The sequence below is a fragment of the Procambarus clarkii genome, chromosome 86 (assembly GCF_040958095.1).
Source record: "Procambarus clarkii isolate CNS0578487 chromosome 86, FALCON_Pclarkii_2.0, whole genome shotgun sequence".
In the NCBI taxonomy this organism is placed as follows: domain Eukaryota; kingdom Metazoa; phylum Arthropoda; class Malacostraca; order Decapoda; family Cambaridae; genus Procambarus; species Procambarus clarkii.
Window position 1 is genome coordinate 13,506,401 of NC_091235.1, and position 12,935 is coordinate 13,519,335.

Sequence of the window (12,935 nt, forward strand, 5' to 3'; positions counted from 1 at the left end):
AGTCACTTCTGGGGTGTGAGTTTTCAGTTGTATATAGTCCTGGGGACCATTCAGGCTTGTTTGCATTTGTGTTCCTCACGTGTGCCCCAAAGAATGAGGTGATTTGATAAAATGCTATGCCCAAGATTACCATCCGAGTGCCGGCGGGGAAGTGGTTCATATAGCCTCGGCTATCACTTCCTTATGTCCGGTCGTGATGGTCAAGCGGATTAAGGCGTCCCTGTACATACCAGTTGTGGGAGTATGGGTTCGAGTCACTTCTGGGGTGTGAGTTTGACCCATATATATATATATATATATATATATATATATATATATATATATATATATATATATATATATATATATAATATATTGCTAACCACAATTAACGTTTAAAATAATATTTCATCCACTCAGGCAATAGAGGCCTCGAACCACCAGCTATCAGATAAGTTGCCCACATATCAAACCACTTACACTACCATTACATGTATAATAAAAAACAAACCAGCATATGAATATTACATATCTTATAAAAAAAAGCCCTACAAGCCTTAAGCTTTCAAAGTTTCTCGACTCTTTCTAATATTACGCTTGAGGAACAAACTAGCCATTAGCAATAACGGAGACCCTATTCCACGATTCAGAGACGGCCAATGCGATAATCAAATGCATGAAATCACATTTGGAAAACGCTAAGAAAACACTGGTTTCTCGTTGTAAGGAAAATTGAATCTCATACAGAAGCAGAAGCAGAGGACACACTCAGCTGGGCAAATGGTCCAGGTAGGTAGACTCTGCCCTCGTGTGTTTTCCTTTAGCTTTTGTGTGACGCTTTGGCTTTTGTGTGCCGCTGTAGCTTTTTTGGGGAAGCTTTGGCTTGGGACGCAAAAGCTCTTTTTTGGGGGGAATGCTTTAGCTTTAGAGGGCCTCATGCCCTCAAGAATTTATATGACACTGTAATGCACTAGTTTTTGTATGCGATGTAGGTTTTGCATTACACTTTCTCTTGAATTGAAATTAAAAAGAAGAAATACAAGAAGACGGAGGAGGAGAATTACATGAAGATGCAGGAAGAGAAGTATAGAAAGATGCAGGAAGATGGAGGAGGAAGAGAAATAGAGGTATCAAATATAGGAAGATTTGTGGTCAATAAGAAGTATAGCTAAATAAGGAGAGTTAGAGAGAGAGGGGAAAGAGAGACATGGGGGGGAGAGAGAGAGAGAGAGAGAGCGAGAGAGAGCGAGAGAGTGAGCGAGAGAGAGAGAAACAAAAACCTAGGATGGTAATTACACGCGAGAAATTCTTTATGGGTTTCGATATTCAGAGTTTAGTCTAATTAACAAGTTCATGGGGAGCGCAGGAGGCTTAATTACTGGGTTAGCATTTTATGTCCACGAGTTGGTGAGGGGGTTCACGCCCCCTACCGCCCCCCCCCCCACCTCTCTGTCCTTTCAGTGTACTGCTGATGGCCTATCATCTCCTATTATTTCTCATTCTCTCTCCGTCCATTATCTTTTTCCCACAATATCTCTCCCACAGTGTCTCGTTTTTTCTCTATCTCATCTATTTACAAGCAACATGTGTTATAACTTCTTTATATATGTGGATTGTTGCCTAATTTTAGTAATTCAGTTAAATCTTGTTGGTATGAGGAGGAAGCTCATACGTACTGCCACACTGAGCAGTAAAGGCTGATATTACAATCTCAACAAAGTCAGTGCTTCACGAACATTAATATATATATATATATATATATATATATATATATATATATATATATATATATATATATATATATATATATATATATATATGTCGTACCTAGTAGCCAGAACGCACTTCTCAGCCTACTATGCAAGGCCCGATTTGCCTAATAAGCCAAGTTTTCCTGAATTAATATATTTTCTCTAATTTTTTCCTTATGAAATGATAAAGCTACCCATTTCATTAAGTATGAGAAGAATTTTGTTTCATTGGCGTTAAAATTAACGTAGATATATGACCGAACCTAACCAACCCTACCTAACCTAACCTAACCTATCTTTATAGGTTAGGTTAGGTAACCGAAAAAGTTAGGTTAGGTTAGGTTAGGTAGGTTAGGTAGTCGAAAAACAATTAATTCATGAAAAGTTGGCTTATTAGGCAAATTGGGCCTTGCATAGTAGGCTGAGAAGTGCGTTCTGGCTACTAGGTACGACATACATACATATATATATATATATATATATATATATATATATATATATATATATATATATATATATATATATATATATATATATATATATATATATTTATATATATATATATTTATATATATATATATATAATTATGCGTAACAAGGGGGTCATGATGTTGTGGATTCCCTATCACAATAAACTGCAAGAACATGATCAAGTTGAAGCCCTTAGTAACATTTCCTTTAAATAAAGGTAAGGTTGAACGTAATATAATTTAGAGCTATCAAAGAGAGAGAGAAACTTAAAAAGTGTCATGTGACGAGAACTCTTAGATGAATTTGACGAAATTAGAATAGTGCAAACAGGAACTGACAGATTCATTATTAATTACATACACAGTAAACTCCATACACAGTTTCAAATGTAATTATGATAGAGCTCGAGAAGCTCAGGAATATGTACACCTGTAGATTGACGGTTGAGAGGCGGGACCAAAGAGCCAAAGCTCTACCTCCGCATGAATAACCAGGTGAGTACACACACACCAGTCGAGGTGTGTCACATAACCACCTCCACGAATCATACATATTCAATGACGTAACTGGAATAAATAAATCCACAACAAAGTAACCACAGTTAAGCAAAGAATAAAATTCCGAATACCAAGATGAGAGCAAACAGAGTGAAGCAGAGTCATGCGAGAGACCACAGAGACAGACCAATGGGCGAGAAGAACAGCGACAGGTGCACTGGTGACCTCTATGACCCACAGTTTACATAGCCTGAAGGAAGACCAACTTGACACCTCATCTCACGTTCGCATCCAAACGTTATGTTCAGCCGTGCTAAATGGATGTGTATATACTGTATGTGCAGGCGATGAGTCACAATAACGTGGCTAAAGTATGTTGACTAGACCACACACTAGAAGTTGAAGGGACGACGACGTTTCGGTCCGTCCTGGACCATTCTCAAGTCGACCCTTCACCTTCTGGTGTGTGGACTGGTCAATATATATACTGTATGTGTTGAGCGTCTGTCTGAAATAGTATTCGTAATAAGGAATTGGTAATTTTTTTAGAAAGGGAAGAAATGTGAGTGCCGTCTAGGTTCTCAAATAGGCCGGATACCCTTTAAAGCTGGTGGTAAGGATATCACCAGCTTGAGGATATTTGTGGATATCCTCGTAATGTATCTAAAGTTTGCAGGTGCTGGCTAGTGAACTCTGTATGACTATCCGTCCTGGAAGATGTTTGATTTTTAGTGTCATATATTTATCTCACGACACACTATGTAACACTTCATATAGTCTAGGGTAGTAGTGTATTTGTGGTTGGAGCTTAGAATGTTAATAGAACAAAAAATATTATTGAAGGTGGAAACGTCATTTACAGCTGTGATTTCATCCGTTAAACCACCGTTTTCCCAGCTTCCACCACCGTTTCCCCAAGTTCCACCACCGTTTCCCCAAGTTCCACCACCGTTTCCCCAAGTTCCACCACCGTTTCCCCAAGTTCCACCACCGTTTCCCCAAGTTCCGCCACCGTTTCCCCAAGTTCCACCACCGTTTCCCCAAGTTCCACCACCGTTTCCCCAAGTTCCACCACCGTTTCCCCAAGTTCCACCACCGTTTCTCCAAGTTCCACCACCGTTTCTCCAAGTTCCACCACCGTTTCCCCAGCTTCCACCACCGTATCCCCAAGTTCCACCACCGTATCCCCAAGTTACACCTCAGTTTTCACAAGTTCTCACTCAAGCCAAAGTTCTGCCCACGGTCAAAAATAATAATGTCAAGGAAAGCGCATAAATCTCCATCATTCCCTGTGCCAAAGTTCCCTACATGTCGACCAGGCCCCCACCTACTTCACAAGTGAGAGAGACGGTCTTCGGAGGAGACTTTTTAGTCTCTCTCTCTCTCTCTCTCTCTCTCTCTCTCTCTCTCTCTCTCTCTCTCTCTCTCTCTCTCTCTCTCTCTCTTTGACAGCGTTCCACAGGCATAGAGGATGTAGGGACTAGCCGACCAAGAAGATTCATGTAAGATAAGATTTCCAGGCTCTGAACTAGCTGGGAAACTTTAAGCGAGACTCCGCCTGCATCGTCCAAATGTCAGAGGTAATGCATGCATATGAGGTGAGGTTCGCAATTGGCTTCCCTGTCGTGAGCAAAATAAGCTGAAGTTATATGATATCAGCAGTGTACAAGGTCCTGGATCGTGGTAATTGATGAAGGCTTGGAGACAGACTAATGGAGACACACACACACACACACACACACACACACACACACACACACACACACACACACACACACACACACGCACACATGCACAAACACACTCACACTCACTCTCTCACACACACACACACACACACACACACACACACACACACACACACACACACACACACACACACGCACACACACACGCACACATGCACACACACACTCACACTCACTCTCTCACACACACACACACACACACACACACACACACACACACACACACACACACACACACACACACACACACACACACACAAACATATATGATAGGGACATATAAAATACTCAGGGGAATTGACAAAGTGGAAATAGATGAAATGTTCACACGTAATAATAACAGAACGAGGGGACATGGGTGGAAACTGGAAACTCAGATGAGTCACAGAGATGTTAGGAAGTTTTCTTTTAGCGTGAGAGTAGTAGAAAAATGGAATGCACTTGGGGAACAGGTTGTGGAAGCAAATACTATTCATACTTTTAAAACTAGGTATGATAGGGAAATGGGACAGGAGTCATTGCTGTAAACAACCGATAGCTAGAAAGGCGGGATCCAAGAGTCAATGCTCGATCCTGCAAGCACATATAGGTGAGTACATATAGGTGAGTACACACACACACACATCCCAGCAGCACATATCAAGCGGATAACATCAGCGGCATATGCCAGGCTGGCCAACATACGAACGGCATTCAGAAACTTGTGTAAAGAATCATTCAGAACTTTGTATACCACATATGTCAGGCCAATCCTGGAGTATGCAGCCCCAGCATGGAGTCCATATCTAGTCAAGGATAAGACTAAACTGGAAAAGGTTCAAAGGTTTGCCACCAGACTAGTACCCGAGCTGAGAGGTATGAGCTACGAGGAGAGACTACGGGAATTAAACCTCACTTCGCTGGAAGACAGAAGAGTTAGGGGGGACATGATCACCACATTCAAGATTCTGAAGGGGATTGATAGGGTAGATAAAGACAGTCTATTTAACACAAGGGGAACACGCACAAGGGGACACAGGTGGTAACTGAGTGCCCAAATGAGCCACAGAGATATTAGAAAGAACTTTTTTAGTGTCAGAGTGGTTGACAAATGGAATGCATTAGGGGGTGATGTGGTGGAGGCTGACTCCATACACAGTTTCAAGTGTAGATATGACAGAGCCCAATAGGCTCAGGAATCTGTTCACCTGTTGATGGACGGTTGAGAGGCGGGACCAAAGAGCCAGAGCTCAACCCCCGCAAACACAACTAGGTGAGTACAACTAGGTGAGTACACACACACACACACACACACACACACACACACACAATATCTTGATTGTGACGAAAAATATAGCAGGAAGCTGGTGAAATTTCTTGCTGGGTTACTTTCATAATGATTTACAAGCCTTCATTATATGAGGATATATGCCTATATATTTCTTTGATGAATTTTTATTGCATTGAACACACACGTGTGTATATCATCCTTTTCAGGTGAATTCGGTTTATATAACTCAGAGTACACTGAAATATATTTATATTTTATGTATATGATTCTGTACGAGTGTTCCAGCAGATAGGGTTTTTTTCTGTGACTGTTGAATAGAATAATGTTTATGTAAATCTTTGCGGACGTCTGTGTTTGTAATTTAATTTTGTGGATGTGTCTGTGTAAACATTATACGCGTTCTTGAATGCACTTTATAGTGTTTTATGCATGCCCGGCAACATGCAAATTCTGTGAACGTATCAGCCTGTGATTTACAAATGTTTGTAAAAATTGTCGCAGCATCAACGTGTTTCCCCTTTAAATGACATGTCAGTGAGTGTGTACTTACATAACAGCATTACCTAACAGTACTTGTTTGTGTCGGGTGTTCAAAGCTTTCGTTTCTTCAAACGAAATGAAGTTGATTCTTTGCCTCCTGTTCTCACATTATAATTGTTCTTAGTTCAGTCTCTGGAGAAGTCTTGCCTCCGGTAGCTCTTTTCTGCTCCGTTTTTTGAAGAACTCTTAATTGGAACCTTTCCTTTAGTTAATTAAATATTTCCTTCCTCTCATTCTTATGTTAAACTCTCCACTTCCTTTTGTAAACCTCAATACCTGATAGTTTGTTCAGGTTTTCACCTAGTTGTGCTTGTGGGGGTTGAGCTCTGCTCTTTAGGCCCGTCTCTCAACTGCCAATCAACGGATATTTTGTGTGTGCCTGCGTGCGTACGTGCCTGCGTGCGTGCGTTAAGGCAACTGTTGTACATTTTCTGCTGCGTTTAAACCCTCGAATTCTATTCAAACAAATAATGAATTAGATATTCATCATATCCATAATTCTTCTCCGAGTACCAAATTACACCCATTTCCATCCCATTTGCATTTCCCTGCATTGCATTACTATTACAAACTTTAAATAATAAATGAGAAAAAAAAACTTATTCTCAAACTCCCCTTCCTTCCCCAAGAGCAGGTTCGAGCAGCAGACAAAACCCTTAACCATTTCAACCCTCATATCTGCACGGATTTATATCGATAACATGTTTACGTTGGCAGGCGTCAGCCGTCGACACCCCCCCACACACAGGACCCGAGGGCATACCCTACCGACACTGTTTATTCTGCCTCTCCTTGTGGTCGAGGGCGATTGAATTGTCCGGTTGATTGGATGCCGGTCGATTGTGGGGGTCAAGCATTCGAAATCTCTCCCTGATGAGGGTATTGTTGACCGCCAGCGGCACTTGTATTACCGCAAGAGAGAGACTGGATGCGGCGGGGTAATGGTTGGGCGACGAGCTGATTCACCTAGCTGCCTCTTTCCGGAAGAGTTGGCAAGAATTATGCTTTGATCTCCGGATTGTGTTCTGTATTGCAATGTTGTTGGTTCTCAGATCTATAAGTGTTTGTTGTTCTGATGATAGACTGTTTTATTGTTCTGGTATTAGAATGTTGTATTGTTCTGATGTTAGTCTCTTTTATTGTTCTGATGTTAGTCTCTTTTATTGTTCTGATGTTAGAATGTTTTATTGTTCTGGTGTTAGAATGTTGTATTGTTCTGATGTTAGTCTCTTTTATTGTTCTGGTGTTAGAATGTTGTATTGTTCTGATGTTAGTCTCTTTTATTGTTCTGGTGTTAGAATGTTGTATTATTCTAATGTTAGAATGTTGTATTATTCTGATGTTAGTCTCTTTTATTGTTCTGATGTTAGTCTCTTTTATTGTTCTGGTGTTAGAATGTTGTATTATTCTAATGTTAGAATGTTGTATTATTCTGATGTTAGACTGTTTTATTGTTCTAATGTTAGACTGTTTTATTGTTCTGATGTTAGACTGTTTTAATATTCAAGAATTATCGTTTAAAGCTGTGATGCTTAGTAAGAAAAAAAATTGTTGCCACAGAACTATTAAGCCTGGAAATAGCAAGTGATCCAGTGGCTTTTGTAATAACTTCTGTATTGCTGGGGGGTTTGTAATTCTGTATTGCTGGGGGGTTTGTAATTCTGTATTGCTGGGGGGTTTGTAATTCTGTATTGCTGGGGGGTTTGTAATTCTGTATTGTTGGTGTATTTTTGTAATCATTTGTGATTATCTTCCTTCATCTTATTGTTTTATTATTATTATTTATATCAAAGGCATGGGTTCAGTAGTGGTATTTTGGTTCCCTAAAATATACTGCAAGCTAAGAATTGCTATTCATTTACAGTCTATTAGAAGCCTTCATGTGTGCTATTTAATGAGACTTTTTTATTAGATATTATTTTTATTTAATGTTTATTAAAAACCATATATATATATGGTGAAGCCAGAGCAACTGTGTAATACTCGTATCTCTCCTTCTCTCTCTCTCTCTCTCTCTCTCTCTCTCTCTCTCTCTCTCTCTCTCTCTCTCTCTCTCTCTCTCTCTCTCTCTCTCTCTCTCTCTCTCTCCTTCTCTCTCTCTCTCTCTCCTTCTCTCTCTCTCTCTCTCTCTCTCTCTCTCTCTCTCTCTCTCTCCTTCTCTCTCTCTCTCTCTCTCTCTCTCTCTCTCTCTCTCTCTCTCTCTCTCTCTCTCTCTCTCTCTCTCTCCTTCTCTATCTCTCTCTCTCTCTCTCTCTCTCTCTCTCTCTCTCTCTCTCTCTCTCTCTCTCTCTCTCTCTCTCTCCTTCTCTCTCTCTCTCTCTCTCTCTCTCTCTCTCTCTCTCTCTCTCTCTCTCTCTCTCTCTCTCTCTCTCTCTCTCTCCTTCTCTCTCTCTCTCTCTCTCTCTCTCTCTCTCTCTCTCTCTCTCTCTCTCTCTCTCTCTCTCTCCTTCTCTCTCTCTCTCTCTCTCTCTCTCTCTCTCTCTCTCTCTCTCTCTCTCTCTCTCTCTCTCTCTCCTCTCTCTCTCTCTCCTTCTCTCTCTCTCTCTCTCTCTCTCTCCTTCTCTCTCTCTCCTTCTCTCTCTCTCTCTCTCTCTCTCTCTCTCTCTCTCTCTCTCTCTCTCTCTCTCTCTCTCTCTCTCTCTCTCTCTCTCTCTCTGTATCCCCCCCTTTCCTGCCTTCATTAATTACCACGGTCCAGCACCTTGTACACTGCATGATTTTCACCTTCGTAAGAGGCATCTGGCATTTTGTGTTGTTGGATTTCACTATCCTATAATCGTGACCGTCGAATAATTTCGAATAAATATTAAGCTCTTTGTAACTGATGATTAGAATAAGCTGAGAATATTTTTTGTCAAGAAAGCAATTATATATGTAAGTCTAAAAATAAAAACAACAGTATGAGTCATGACTTCAGCCTTTGACCTTTATAGATCAAATGCTTGTACCTCTTCACTGTTGACGCGACGAAAACGTCTTGGGGAAAAAATAGTTCTCTATTCTTAGGGTGATAACTGAATATGGTGACCGACGATTATGTTAAGAATTAAACCTCACCGTCAAATGTGACATTTATGTATGAAAATCATCAATAGATACGGCATCATCAATCAATTTTCTGCTCCTGAGCAGTGGTTCGAAACCCACCAGATTCCTGTGGTGTTTGTCGTCTCCATCCTCAGTGCTGTGTCCCAGCCATTGTCGTCCTACGTCTAGTATTGTGTCGTAGTCATCTCCCTACGAGCCGAGAAAGCCATGTCATGTCAAGGCATGTCTTTTTCTTAAGCATAAAAAGCACTTGTAATACTCTCTCCTCCTCTGAGGTAATATGTATTATAGTCTGCCTCTTCCACTCTCGTGTATCATTTTGGACAACTATTCTCAGCTTTTAATGAATCCTCCAGAGACTTTGCAGCACAAAATAACGTACGAAACAATAAATAAATGCATACACAGCCCCGTTGCTCTAGATTATAAATGAAAGTTAATTAAGACAAGGCTGGCAGCGAGCCTGCTCCTCCTGAACGATGAAAACACCTACCACAGAAGCCGTCCTGCTCCTCTACGTCAGGCGGTTATCACCTTTATGGGCTCTCGCAGGTAGAGTCGACTTTAGCCTCGCCCGCTGCCTCCTGCGGTATTAGCTTCATTGATTCGCGGTGAAGTCTTGCTTTTGCTAGTGAGTTTAATCGTGATTAATCTGTCCGGGGAAAATAGCGATAGACGCACCTGGCGGTGATGATGGCACTTGGGAGAGTACCTCAACTCCCCCCGGTATATTAATTGTCTTTTGCCTTACCCATAGTAGAGGAATCCATTTCAGTCAGAGCTTAAAAAACTCACTTTAACGACAGCTGAAAAATCAACTTCAAACAACCATGATTAATGAAAGTTTACTCTAACCCGCGATATATACATGTTTATTCTGGGTTGCAATTGAATTTATTTTTATCTATTCAATACGTGCATTGAAAGATAATTTCTATGCAGGTAAGGAGGCAGTGTTATCCACTAGCTTTATTGCCTCAAGAAGGAAATGAGAATGAACCATTTTTAGAATGAGTCAGTGAGACACAGCACCTCCATGTTCATCCTGCTTTTGATCTCAGAGTTGCGTGACAATGAGAGACACTCCGAAAAATACTGCAAATGAGGCGTCTTGCAGGAGACTTTGCAACAAAGTTGCCTAAAATATATTCACAATGGTTCTAAAATTGTTGTTTGGCCATTAAAGAGAAAAGTGGTAGTGAGAAATGTCTCACACAAAGTGGTTCTCACTTCTGCTCTTACGACAGAGACGACTTCATCAGCGAATAATCAACACGTTGCTCTTATTCTAACTTCCACTGTTACTATTACTAGTGCAACTACTTATACTACTATTATTACTACTACAATTACTACTACTTATACAGAACTGGTCGACAGCCAGAACATTTTTGCCTATGACTTCCAGAAAGCCAAGGGTGTGCTCTACTGGGCGACAGCATTATAATGTGTGACAATAGTCATTGTGTGACACTCGAAGACCTATTTTTCAGGTCGTCCGGAATTCAGTATCAAGTCAATTGGAGAATCGTTGTAAATTAATATTGCCATACTGCATTGTTCACTCTAGGCAGCCAGCTGAGTGAATATCTAGACATGTGGTCACACTCGTTGTCTGACGCGAGAAGACCTACTGTTAGTGCTAAACAATGTTTGGGAGGAAGTTGTGCTGCAAAGTTGATCTTCGTCCTAACGGATGAAGACGCCGTATTGAAACTGGACATTCTCTGTTGAATGAAAAAGGAATTACGTCTACGGTTCAGGTAAGCTACAAGCCAGAGCAATTGTATAATACTCAGGTATCTCTCTCTCTCTCTCTCTCTCTCTCTCTCTCTCTCTCTCTCTCTCTCTCTCTCTCTCTCTCTCTCTCTCTCTCTCTCTCTCTCTCTCTTTCCCCCTCTCTCTCAGAGCATCCCAACTTTGGATGCTATGGAAGGAGAAGGGGGGGGGACTCAAGAGGCAATTCTGCTTGCTATATAAACGGTGGCTTGTGTACAAAGCTGCATTTCTAGGACACGCTTCCTATTCTTCATGGCCAGGGAAGTGGCGGACTGCTTTTAGTACATTTTTGTAATGTCTCAGTGTGGGGGAATTTTTATAAACTTTTATAAACAAGAAAAGTATACCTTAAGTTATCTTATTTGTCCCATACAAATTGACCTCAATGTGTATTAAACTATTTATCCTGCACATTGTAATAAAATAAGTGTTTTCGATTCATATATTAATTTTCAAGAAAGACTGTGATATTCCTTTTATTACATTATTCTCAGATCAGTTCTTATTCAGCATTATTGTAAAAATTGTATGTATTTTAATTACCATTGTGATTATAACCGGTTCGATACGAGAATCAAGTGAAATTGGGGTGATTATTTCTAAGCAAATTGGTAACAGTGTTTTCTTTATATTAATTTGATAAATGTATATATATTGTTAACGGGTGAGTATTGCCTGACATTGTGCTAAAGTATTATTTACAGCAGATAGCATTTAATTGACATTAATATGTGCCAGAGTTATAGATTAGTCTGAGGCTCGTACGTTAAATTTATAGACACGTTAGCCAAATGAGAAACATGAACGATTATAGCAGACTTGTCTTAGTCAGAATATAATCGTAATAATAATTTTGTCCTGACTCTCTGTCAGGACAACGCTATTATTATTTTATTAATTATTACTATTACCGGCACTCTGTAAAAATATATATATATGATTTTGACTTTTCGTTCTTTATGATTACACGTGTAAGAAATCTCACAGTATATATTTAGTCATATATCTCACGCTACTAAATCTTTCGCATGTGGTATATATATATATATATATATATATATATATATATATATATATATATATATATATATATATATATATATATATATATATATATAATATTTTACGTGTTTGAGTGACTTGCTATGCGCAAAGCTAAGCAAGAAAGCCATGGCTATCATTGAGATAATACGTAGTACTTAGGACACATATAAAGTCAGCAACACATAAAGTTAGTCAGCAATCAAATCCCACTCTTGCTTTACTGATAATTTACGCAGATTTGGTACGTTAAAAGAGTAACAATAAGGTGCTTCCTTCGAACTTAGTCATTCTAGCAGGAATGACTTTAGATAAAGTTTCAAAATTGATGTGATTTGAAAATCCGTATGAAAGGCAGTATATAGATTTTTGTCTTATTTTTTCTTATCTGCAAAATCCGTTTGAAGACGAAACAATTTAAAATATTATATTTTAAGAATTACACATAGCGGTTAACCAGGGCTGAGATAACTGTATATCCAATAGATAAAGGGAAGCCAAGACCCTTCGCCTCGCTACTACATGTCACAGAGAGTTAACATAACACACTCAGCAAGCTGGACACGTTTTCTTAATAAATCATATAGTGATTTAAACGTCGTCGTGTCTCCACTTTCTAGTGTGTGGTTTGGTCAACATAAATCATATAGTGTTCGATTGAGAGTATCAAACATATGTTTTGAGTTCTAGTTGCTCTTTTTCTTGACGTCTACTAAATGCTGTCTCTGCAGTATTCCAGATAGTTTAACACAGACACTGGTGTTTTTAACTAGCTGCAAGGTATCTAAGGATCTGTTTGGAGGAAATGGTA